Below are 8,794 nucleotides of genomic sequence, written 5' to 3'. Positions count from 1 at the left end.
GCCGGGGGATCAAGCGCAACTTTTGTGTATTGGATGACATTCTAACCCAGTGTTTTTAAACTGCCAGGATGCAGACTATTGCCAGTCTGCCAGAAATTTCATGCTGGTCCATGAAAGAGTTAACCATTCTGATGTTATATGAAGATTATAGACCCAATGATTTTAGTAGAATTCTGCCTTTGCTGTCTTTGATATAATTCTCCTATTTTCACTGGTCCTGAAGTATAAAAAAGTTGAAAACCACCACTACTCTAACCAACCAACCTATCCGTTCAAGGAGACAGCTCAGAGTCTTAGTACAAACAGAAAGAAAGAGTTAATGGTACTCAGTCCATTGATAGTTTCTGCCAGATATTAAAATGCTGTAAGCTACTATAATTAAAATTCTGCTGTTTTATATTTCAAACTAAATAAGGAAGTTTAAAGGAAAACCTTTGCGGTACCAAGACATGAATAAACATATAATTGGGAAACCTTAATCTTATATTACATTTTCACATACTTCTGGGTCTATATCCATGTTCATCTGGAGGGAGTTTAAATTGGTATATTTCTGAAGTCAATGTGGAAAACTGTACCAAATTACAAATGAAAGATCCTTCTGAACTAGAAGAATATTTTGTTAGGGTAGGATGCTTCTTCCTTTCTCCTGACAAGTCTTTCCAGAATGAAGAAGCTCTAGTGGTTTTGTTAATCATGAACGGCACCAGATGTTAGATCTTGGTCCTTGAGTTTGGCTAAGAAATAATTAAGAGTCAAGAACTCTAACACAAGTTTATGTAGAAAGTCTCAAGGGTAGAGGAAGTGAGCTAGGGAAGAAGTGAGTCAGCTGAACTGCAAGGGCTCAAAAGACAAGTTACAGAGGTAAAAGAATGGCCCTTGGAGTTTAGGAGAAAGGCAAAGATAACAGCCTGAGGGAAAGAGAGAGGAAAAGGTGTGGGTGTGCTCTAAAGAGGGAGTGTGAGTGCTGAGTCCTTTATCTTAAAAGTTTTAGGGGAGTTCTCAATAGAATATTCATCAGCTTTTCAGTTGTGTCCTTCTAGCATTGTGGTTTCTTTCTTTCTTTCTCTTTCTTTCCCTCTTTCCTTCCTTCCTTCCTTCCTTCCTTCCTTCCTTCCTTCCTTCCTTCCTTCCTTCCTTCCTTCCTTCCTTCCTTCCTTCTTTCCCTCCCTCTTTCTTTCTTTCTTTCTTTCTTTCTTTCTTTCTTTCTTTCTTTCTTTCTTTCTCTCTCTCTCTTTCTTTCTTTTCTTTCTTTTTCTTTCTCTTTCTCTCTCTCTCTCCCTTATTCCCTCCCTTCCTTCCTTCCCTTTCTTCCTTTCTTTCTTTCTTCCTTTCTTTATTAAGTGATGAGAGAGAGAGAGAGAAAGAGAGAGAAACATCGATTTGTGCATTCATTGGTTGATTCTTGTAAGTACCCTGACTGAGATTGAACCTACAACCCTGGCATATTAGGACAATACCCTAACCAACTGAGTTACCTGGCCAAGCCAGGGTCATAGTTTCCACTCATTAGTCAGCACTAGGGTAGGGGTCATTAGTCATTGCATCTGATCTTGATATCAGACATGATGTTGCCCCACCTGGCCTTGCTGCTTTTCTGGTCCTGGAGCTGAAACACAACTGAGGCCAGAGGCGGACTTAATGGTGGGCACACTAGGCGTGTGCCCTGGGCCCTGATTTCTGAAAGGCCCCACAAAGCCCCAACTTTACATTTTTTTCTAAGGGGCCCAGTATTTTCTTCTGTGCCCGGGGCCTCAACCAACATTAATCTGCCTCTGACTGAGGCCTAGATGTTATCTCTAGTTTGACCAGAACTCTGTCTTCTTGGTCGACAGACCCACGGTTTTGTTCCTAAGAACATTTGACACAGGTCAGAACCTCATTGTCCTGAGCGCTTATGCTTAGAGAGTGGTCCTACCAGGGCTGTTAGGGGGGTCATGTGAGTCTCTTCTCTGGCCCCCTTGTTGCTCCTCTAACGTGGTCTAAACCACAGGACTGGTGACATGCTAAGGGAGGACAGGTCACCCTGAGGGTAAGGTTCTAGCTGATAATACTTTTTTTCTCTAGTTTTGCCCATTAGTTAGTCAGGGCTTTCCTCCCTGGTGACATTCCATACCTGGTCTATCACTCCTGTTCTGCTCACGCCTAACTGCCTACTTTATCACATCCCTGTACTTATTTAGCTTATAACTAAAAAGCTATAACTTTTGATCACGTGTGTGTGTGTGTGTGTGTGTGTAAGTAAAAGTTAAGAGTAAGTTCTGAGTTCTCATCACAGGGAAAAAACACTGGAACAAAGATATCAGGTGGTGATAAATATTATGAAAAGTAAATAAATCTGAATAGAGATGAAGTGAAATTGTGAGGGAGGTATCACTTTTATTTTAATATCTTAATAGAATTTATCAGGGTGACACTGGCATGAAAATTATATAGGTTTCAGGTGCACAATTCTACAACACATCATCTGTGCTCCATATTGTGTGTTCACGCCCCCAAGTCAAGTCTCTGTCCATCACCATTTATTCCCCCATACCCTCCTCCATCCCCCACATAACCCTCACAATCACCACAATGTTGTCCATGTCCATGAGGGTTTTTTTTTCTTAGCGAGCAACAGAAGGAGAGAGAGGGACAGACAGGGACAGACAAGCAGGAAGGGAGAGAGATGAGAAGCATCAACTCGTAGTTGTGGCACTTCAGCTGTTCATTGACAGCTTTCTCATATGTGCTTTGACCAGGAAGCTCCAAACAAGCCATTGACCCCTTGCTCAAGCCAGTAACCTTTGGATTCAAGCCAGCGACCATGAGGTCATGTCTACAATTCCACGCTCAAGATGGTGACCCTGTGCTCAAGCTGGTGAGCCTGTGTTCAAACCAGCAACCTTGGGGTTTCAACCCTGGGCTCTCAGCACCCCAGGTTGACGCTCTATCTACTGCACCATCACCTAGTCAGGCCCATAAGGTTTTTTTCTCTGTTTTTTGTCCTTTTTTACTGAATCCCTCCAACCCCCTTACTCAGTCCTCCAATCCTCTCCACCCCAGCTGTCAGCCTGCTCTCTACCTATGAGTCTGTCTTTATTTTGCCTGTGAGTTCATTAGATTCCACATATAAGTAAAGTCATATGGGGGAGGTACCATTTTTATAGGGTGATCAAGCAAAGGCCTCTCTGATAAGATGACATTTGAGGTGAGGCATGAAGGAAGGAAGACTAGAACCTTGGAAACATCCAATGCAAAGGGAATGAAGCAAATGTGCTGGGAGATCTGTGTACACCTGTTATCCAAAAGGATTTATCCTAGGCTTCGTTCATTCTTTTTAAATTTTTATTTATTGATTTCAGCAAGAGAAGAAGAGAGAGAGAGAGAGAGAGGAACATCGAGTTGTTTTTGTACGGACACTGACTGGGGATCCAACTGGCAACCTCTGTAACTCAGGCGGCTTCATTCTTTTACAGTATTTTACAACCCCAAACTTAGGAACAAATTTATTAATAAATGCAACCATTTGTGGGGGTTAAAAATATTAGTACTTTTTCTCCCACCTTCTAAATTCTTTGGCTGGGGACTAATAATCAAATTAACAGAGACAAATTATCAGGAAAAAAAATCAAGTTTTAAAACACATACATGGGGAATTCACATAGGCATGAAAATTCCAGGGACAGTAAGGCAACATTGGGTAAATAATACGTTTTTGGAGAAAGGAAAAAGGGGGTGATTATTAGGTTTTGGAAGTGAGAAGGGGTGATTTACAGTTAGTTGAGGGAGAGGGGAACATACATGGGAGGAAAATTCTTGTTAGGCAACTCAGAAACGATGGGACACGGGGTATCTAGCCAACAGGTTTGGAGTTTTCCTGAAGATTCTTTTTTTTTTTTTTTAAGATTTTATTTATTCATTATAGAGAGGGGAGAGAGAGAGAGAGAGAGAGAGAGAGAAGGGGGGAGGAGCAGAAAGCATCAACTCCCATATGTGCCTTGACCAGGCAAGCCCAGGGTTTCGAACCGGCAACCTCAGCGTTTCCAGGTTGACCCTTTATCCACTGTGCCACCACAGGTCAGGCTGAAGATTCTTAAGGTTATTAAGCCAAGGCTCCCTTGGAGGTTTTCCTCTCTGAGTCTCTTGGGCAGGAAAGGGAGGAGGGTCAAAGTTTCTTTCTGAGTCTTTTGTTTCTGAATAAACTCCTTAAAATCAATATAGGGGTCCGACTGTCTTAAATATGATGTTTCGAGTTTACGAGGCTCACGCCCATAAAAACTTAAAGAAAAAAACAGAGATGTGGGTGTTTTAGCTTACGCCGTTAGCATCATACTGACAGACTACGTGGGCGAACTAGTTTGGTTGCGTGTGGTGGAAGAACTCGCAGTAATGAGTGAGGGAGTTGGTGTCCCCCAGTACGCTTACGTTTTGGACTGTTGAAAGCACAAGCGTTCCATTTGTGTTGCTTTCTTTGGTGACTTTTTGGCCATTATCATGCCTCCTAAACGAAAATTAGAGTCTTCAAATGGTAGTGCTTTGAAGAAGAGGAAAGCCATCATGACGGATGCCACAGAACTACTGGCATCACATGGAGAGGAGCTATGTGCTGAGGACCTCATTCAGCTGGAGCAGCAGCTGATTGAAGACGAAGAGATGGTAACACCAGAATCCAAGAGATCTACTACAAAGGCTTTGGCAGGAGTTTTTTTCTCTCTTTTTATTTTGGCAGAAGGTTTTTCTATGGCAGAGGATGGGTTGGCAAAACTTCAGGCTGAGGACCCCACCGATGCTAAAGATTCAGTAAGGTCTACAGGGCTTTTATGGATGCCTTGCAATGCTATAGGCAGATTTTGGAAAAGAAGTCATCAATCTTCCATACTAGCCTGGAACAATTCTTTAAGAAGGTAGAGAGGCCTGCAAAAGACCCTGTACCCTCTCCATCAGCTGCTTCTCGAGATGAAACACCTGTAGTACAGGTAGAATCATCTCCAGTGTCTCCTGCATGTTCCTTAGGCAATCCTGATCCACCTGACCCAGTATCTCCAGCACCTTCTGCAGATTCTCCTGCCTGTCCAGCTTCCTCCTCCCAATAGGTCACTCTCTCCCATCTTGCAATGCCCCTTCCAGTGTGCAAGCCAACCACAGGAATAAAGGTAAGGAATTCTTTTTACCTTCATTTTTTGTCATTTTTTTTCTGTTACTATAGTCCAGTGTACAGAACAGAGTATTTATGTCCTTTTCCTTTTTCTGTGGCTTAGTTGTGTTCTTATGTTCTAGTTTATGATTTTACAACTGTGTTAGGATAATTAATTGACTTAGGCTAGGGTATTTTTTTTTAAACTCCCTCACACATTTTTTTTTTTTTTTTTTTTTTTTTTTTTTTTTTTTTTTTTTTTACAAGGACAGAGAGAGTCAGATAGAGGAATAGATAGGGGCAGACAGACAGGAACAGAGAGAGATGAGAAGCATCAATCATCAGTTTTTCGTTGAGACACTGTAGTTGTTCATTGATTGCTTTCTCACATGTGCCATGACCGTGGGCCTTCAGCAGACCGAGTAACCCCTTGCTCGAGCCAGTGGCCTTGGGTCCAAGCTGGTGAGCTTTTTGCTCAAGCCAGATGAGCCCACGCTCAAGCTAGCAACCCTGGGGTCTCGAACCTGGGTCCTTCCGCATCCCAGTCCGACGCTCTATCCACTACGCCACCGCCTGGTCAGGCTGTTTTTTTTTTTTTTTAATTTTATATATTCATTTTTATTAGAGAGAGGGGGGAGGGAAGAGGCAAAGAGAAGGGGGCAGGAGCAGGAGCATCAAGTCCTATATGTGCCTTGATCAGGGAAGCTCGAGGTTTCGAACTGGCAACCTCAGCATTTCAGGTCGATGTTTTATCCACTGTGCTACCTAGGGTGTGTTTTGACTTATACCAAAATTTAGGTTACATCATTGTCATAGGAATGGAACTATGTCGTAACCAGAGGACTCCCTGTATTCCACAAAGTATTTTCAGGGTGATAGAATCTTGATTACCTTTATACTCTTTAAGTAATCAATTCAGAAGAAATGCAAAGGGTTAATTTTCATTTTCTTCAAATGAATCTAGACTTTAAAACTGTACAAAGTTGCCCTAGCCAGTTGGCTCAGTGGTAGAGCATCAGCCCGGTGTGTGGATGTCCCAAGTTTGATTCCCAATCAGGGCACACAGGAGAAGCAACCATCTGCTTCCACCCCCCTTATTCCTCCCCCATTTCTTCACCTGAAGCCAGGGCTTAATTATTTCCAGTGCATCAGCCCTGGGCACTTAGGATGGCTCCATGGAGCCTCCGCCTCAGGCACTGAAAATAGCTTAGTTTCTATCATGGCCTGTTGGAGACAGAAAAATCAACAGGGTTTTTAGAGTTTGGATTTCTGGGGGACAGATGTTTGGGGAACTGGCTTAAGCTGACAGTTTGCCCAATCCCCCACCTCGCTTGCAAAATGCTAAGCCCTTCCCCACACCTCCATGTTAGCTGTGATGCTTGTCCTGCACCCCATGTTCCCCAGAAGGAAAGACTGGCTTCTTTGTGTAGTTAGGATGTTTATGTATTGGTGGGGTTTTTCTGCAGTTGATAGAATTCTTGAGTTGCCTTGGAAACTGTAATCAGAAAAGTCATTGATTTGCTAATGTCCCACTCTGTCCTGTAAATAAAGGAACATGCGGTTTTTGAGGGCCATGCCTTGTTTTTCTGCCAGGGTGGTCTTTTTCTGCCAGCAGTAATTGCAGAGTCCTCTCGACCCCATCTTTTATTCTTTAATTATTTAAGTGTATTTTTCTTAATTCCGCACTGTTCTCACTCGGGACCTGAAGATACTAGTTACGCAGGTTCGCGACAATGGCCCTAGATGGGTCGAGCATTGGTCCAAGATGGGGGTTGTCGGGTGGGTCCCAGTCGGGGAACATGCGGGAGTCTATCTCTCTATCTCCCTTCCTGTCACTTGGAAAAGAAAAAAAACAAAACAAAACAAAACTGTACAGTCTACCAGCTGACTCACATGTCTCCACTTGGTCTTCTACAATGATACTCTGAATATTAAAATAATTAATTAAATTTTCCCTATTTCTATCAGTGGCCCTTTGTAGTGCTCTGACTGTAAGAACCAGAGCAAACCTCTTCACGTTTTCTGTGAGTCTCTCAAAGTTTGCTTTGTCCAGACACAAAGAGGAAAAATCATTTAAGTTGGCAACTCTTCCCTCTGTTTTTAGAGTAAACATATCCTTTTAATGAAAACAATATGCTTGCACTGAGTGTAATTTTAAGGCAAACACAGAGGAGGGGAGGATAGGGGAAAATGAAAAGATCAAAAGGTTATTAAACAACCTGAAATTAATAATAATAATATCCTTTTTAAAGGTTCTAAGCAGTATGTCCTGTTTTGTTTTGTTTTTTTTTTGTTTGTTTTTTTCTGTATTTTTCTGAAGCCGGAAATGGGGAAAGACAGTCAGACAGACTCCCGCATGCACCCAACCGGAATCCACCCAGCACGCCCACCAGGGGGCAACGCTCTGCCCACCAGGGGGCGATGCTCTGCCCCTCCGGGGCGTTGCTCTGTTGAGACCAGCGCCACTCCAGCGCCTGGGGCAGAGGCCGAGGAGCCATCCCCAGCGCCCGGGCCATCTTTGCTCCAGTGGAGCCTCGGCTGCGGGAGGGGAAGAGAGAGACAGAGAGGAAGGAGAGGGGGAGGGGTGGAGAAGCAGATGGGCGCCTCTCCTGTGTGCCTTGGCCGGGAATCGAACCTGGGACTTCTGCACGCCAGGCCGACGCTCTACCACTGAGCCAACTGGCCAGGGCCAGTATGTCCTGTTTTATTCCAGCCCATCTTTAATAAGGAAATGATCATTAGAGACAAGCGTAATGAATTTAACTAGACTCCAAGTTTTCCTTAGGTAAAAGGCAAAGCCAGTTTTATTTACTTTTGTATTTTCAGGGTCAAGCACATGATAAACACACCATGTATAAGTGTGAAATTAAGAATTAATGTTAAATTGAGCAATAGCAGTCATAATTCTTCTATACTTCCTAGTGATACTCAGGTTGAATTTTTTAAAAGCAATTTTAATTACCAAGTAGATATTTATATTTTTTAAATGTTCACTTTATTGATTTTAGAAAGAGGAAGAGAAAGAGCAAGAGAGAGATGGAAACATTGTTCCATTCCTGCATGTGCCCTGACCAGGGATCGAACCGGCAACCTCTGCACTTCCAGACAATGCTCCAACCAACCATGTTATCCAACCAGGGCCCAGGTTTAATTTTATATATGGTTTCTTATTTTTTTCCCCAAAGCCTGGCCACTAAACACCCAAGAGAATAAATGGAGAACTCACAGAAGGAAAGACTACCTGACTGTGGTCATCTCAAGAATTTCCAGATCCAGAACCTGGAAGGTAGGCCTGGATGACGTGGCTCAGAGTTTCATAATGATCACCTTGTATGGTAGTTTTAGTAAAGAACCTGTGGGGTTTTATCAACTTCCATGTGTTTTCTTCCATAGAAAATCTGCTTACAGTTTCTGTATATACCAGCCTGTTTACTCTGTCAAGCTGACCCAAGAAAATTGGGTTGTTTACAATTACTAGATAATTTGGGGTGATAGTGGAGGCCTCTAATTGTCAGATCTAAGGTTTTAGGCCTTTCCCCAACAATTTCATGCTTAGGTGATGTGTTACAATCAAGGGAGGTCTGAGACAAGACTCCGTCACACATTTGGATACCTACTTTAAAGAAGGCACAAACCAGTCCTATAACCCATTCCCAAAGCATAGGGAAGCACTAGATT

This window comes from Saccopteryx bilineata, chromosome 5, assembly GCF_036850765.1.
Source record: "Saccopteryx bilineata isolate mSacBil1 chromosome 5, mSacBil1_pri_phased_curated, whole genome shotgun sequence".
Classification (NCBI taxonomy): domain Eukaryota; kingdom Metazoa; phylum Chordata; class Mammalia; order Chiroptera; family Emballonuridae; genus Saccopteryx; species Saccopteryx bilineata.
This window is presented reverse-complemented; position numbering follows the sequence as displayed.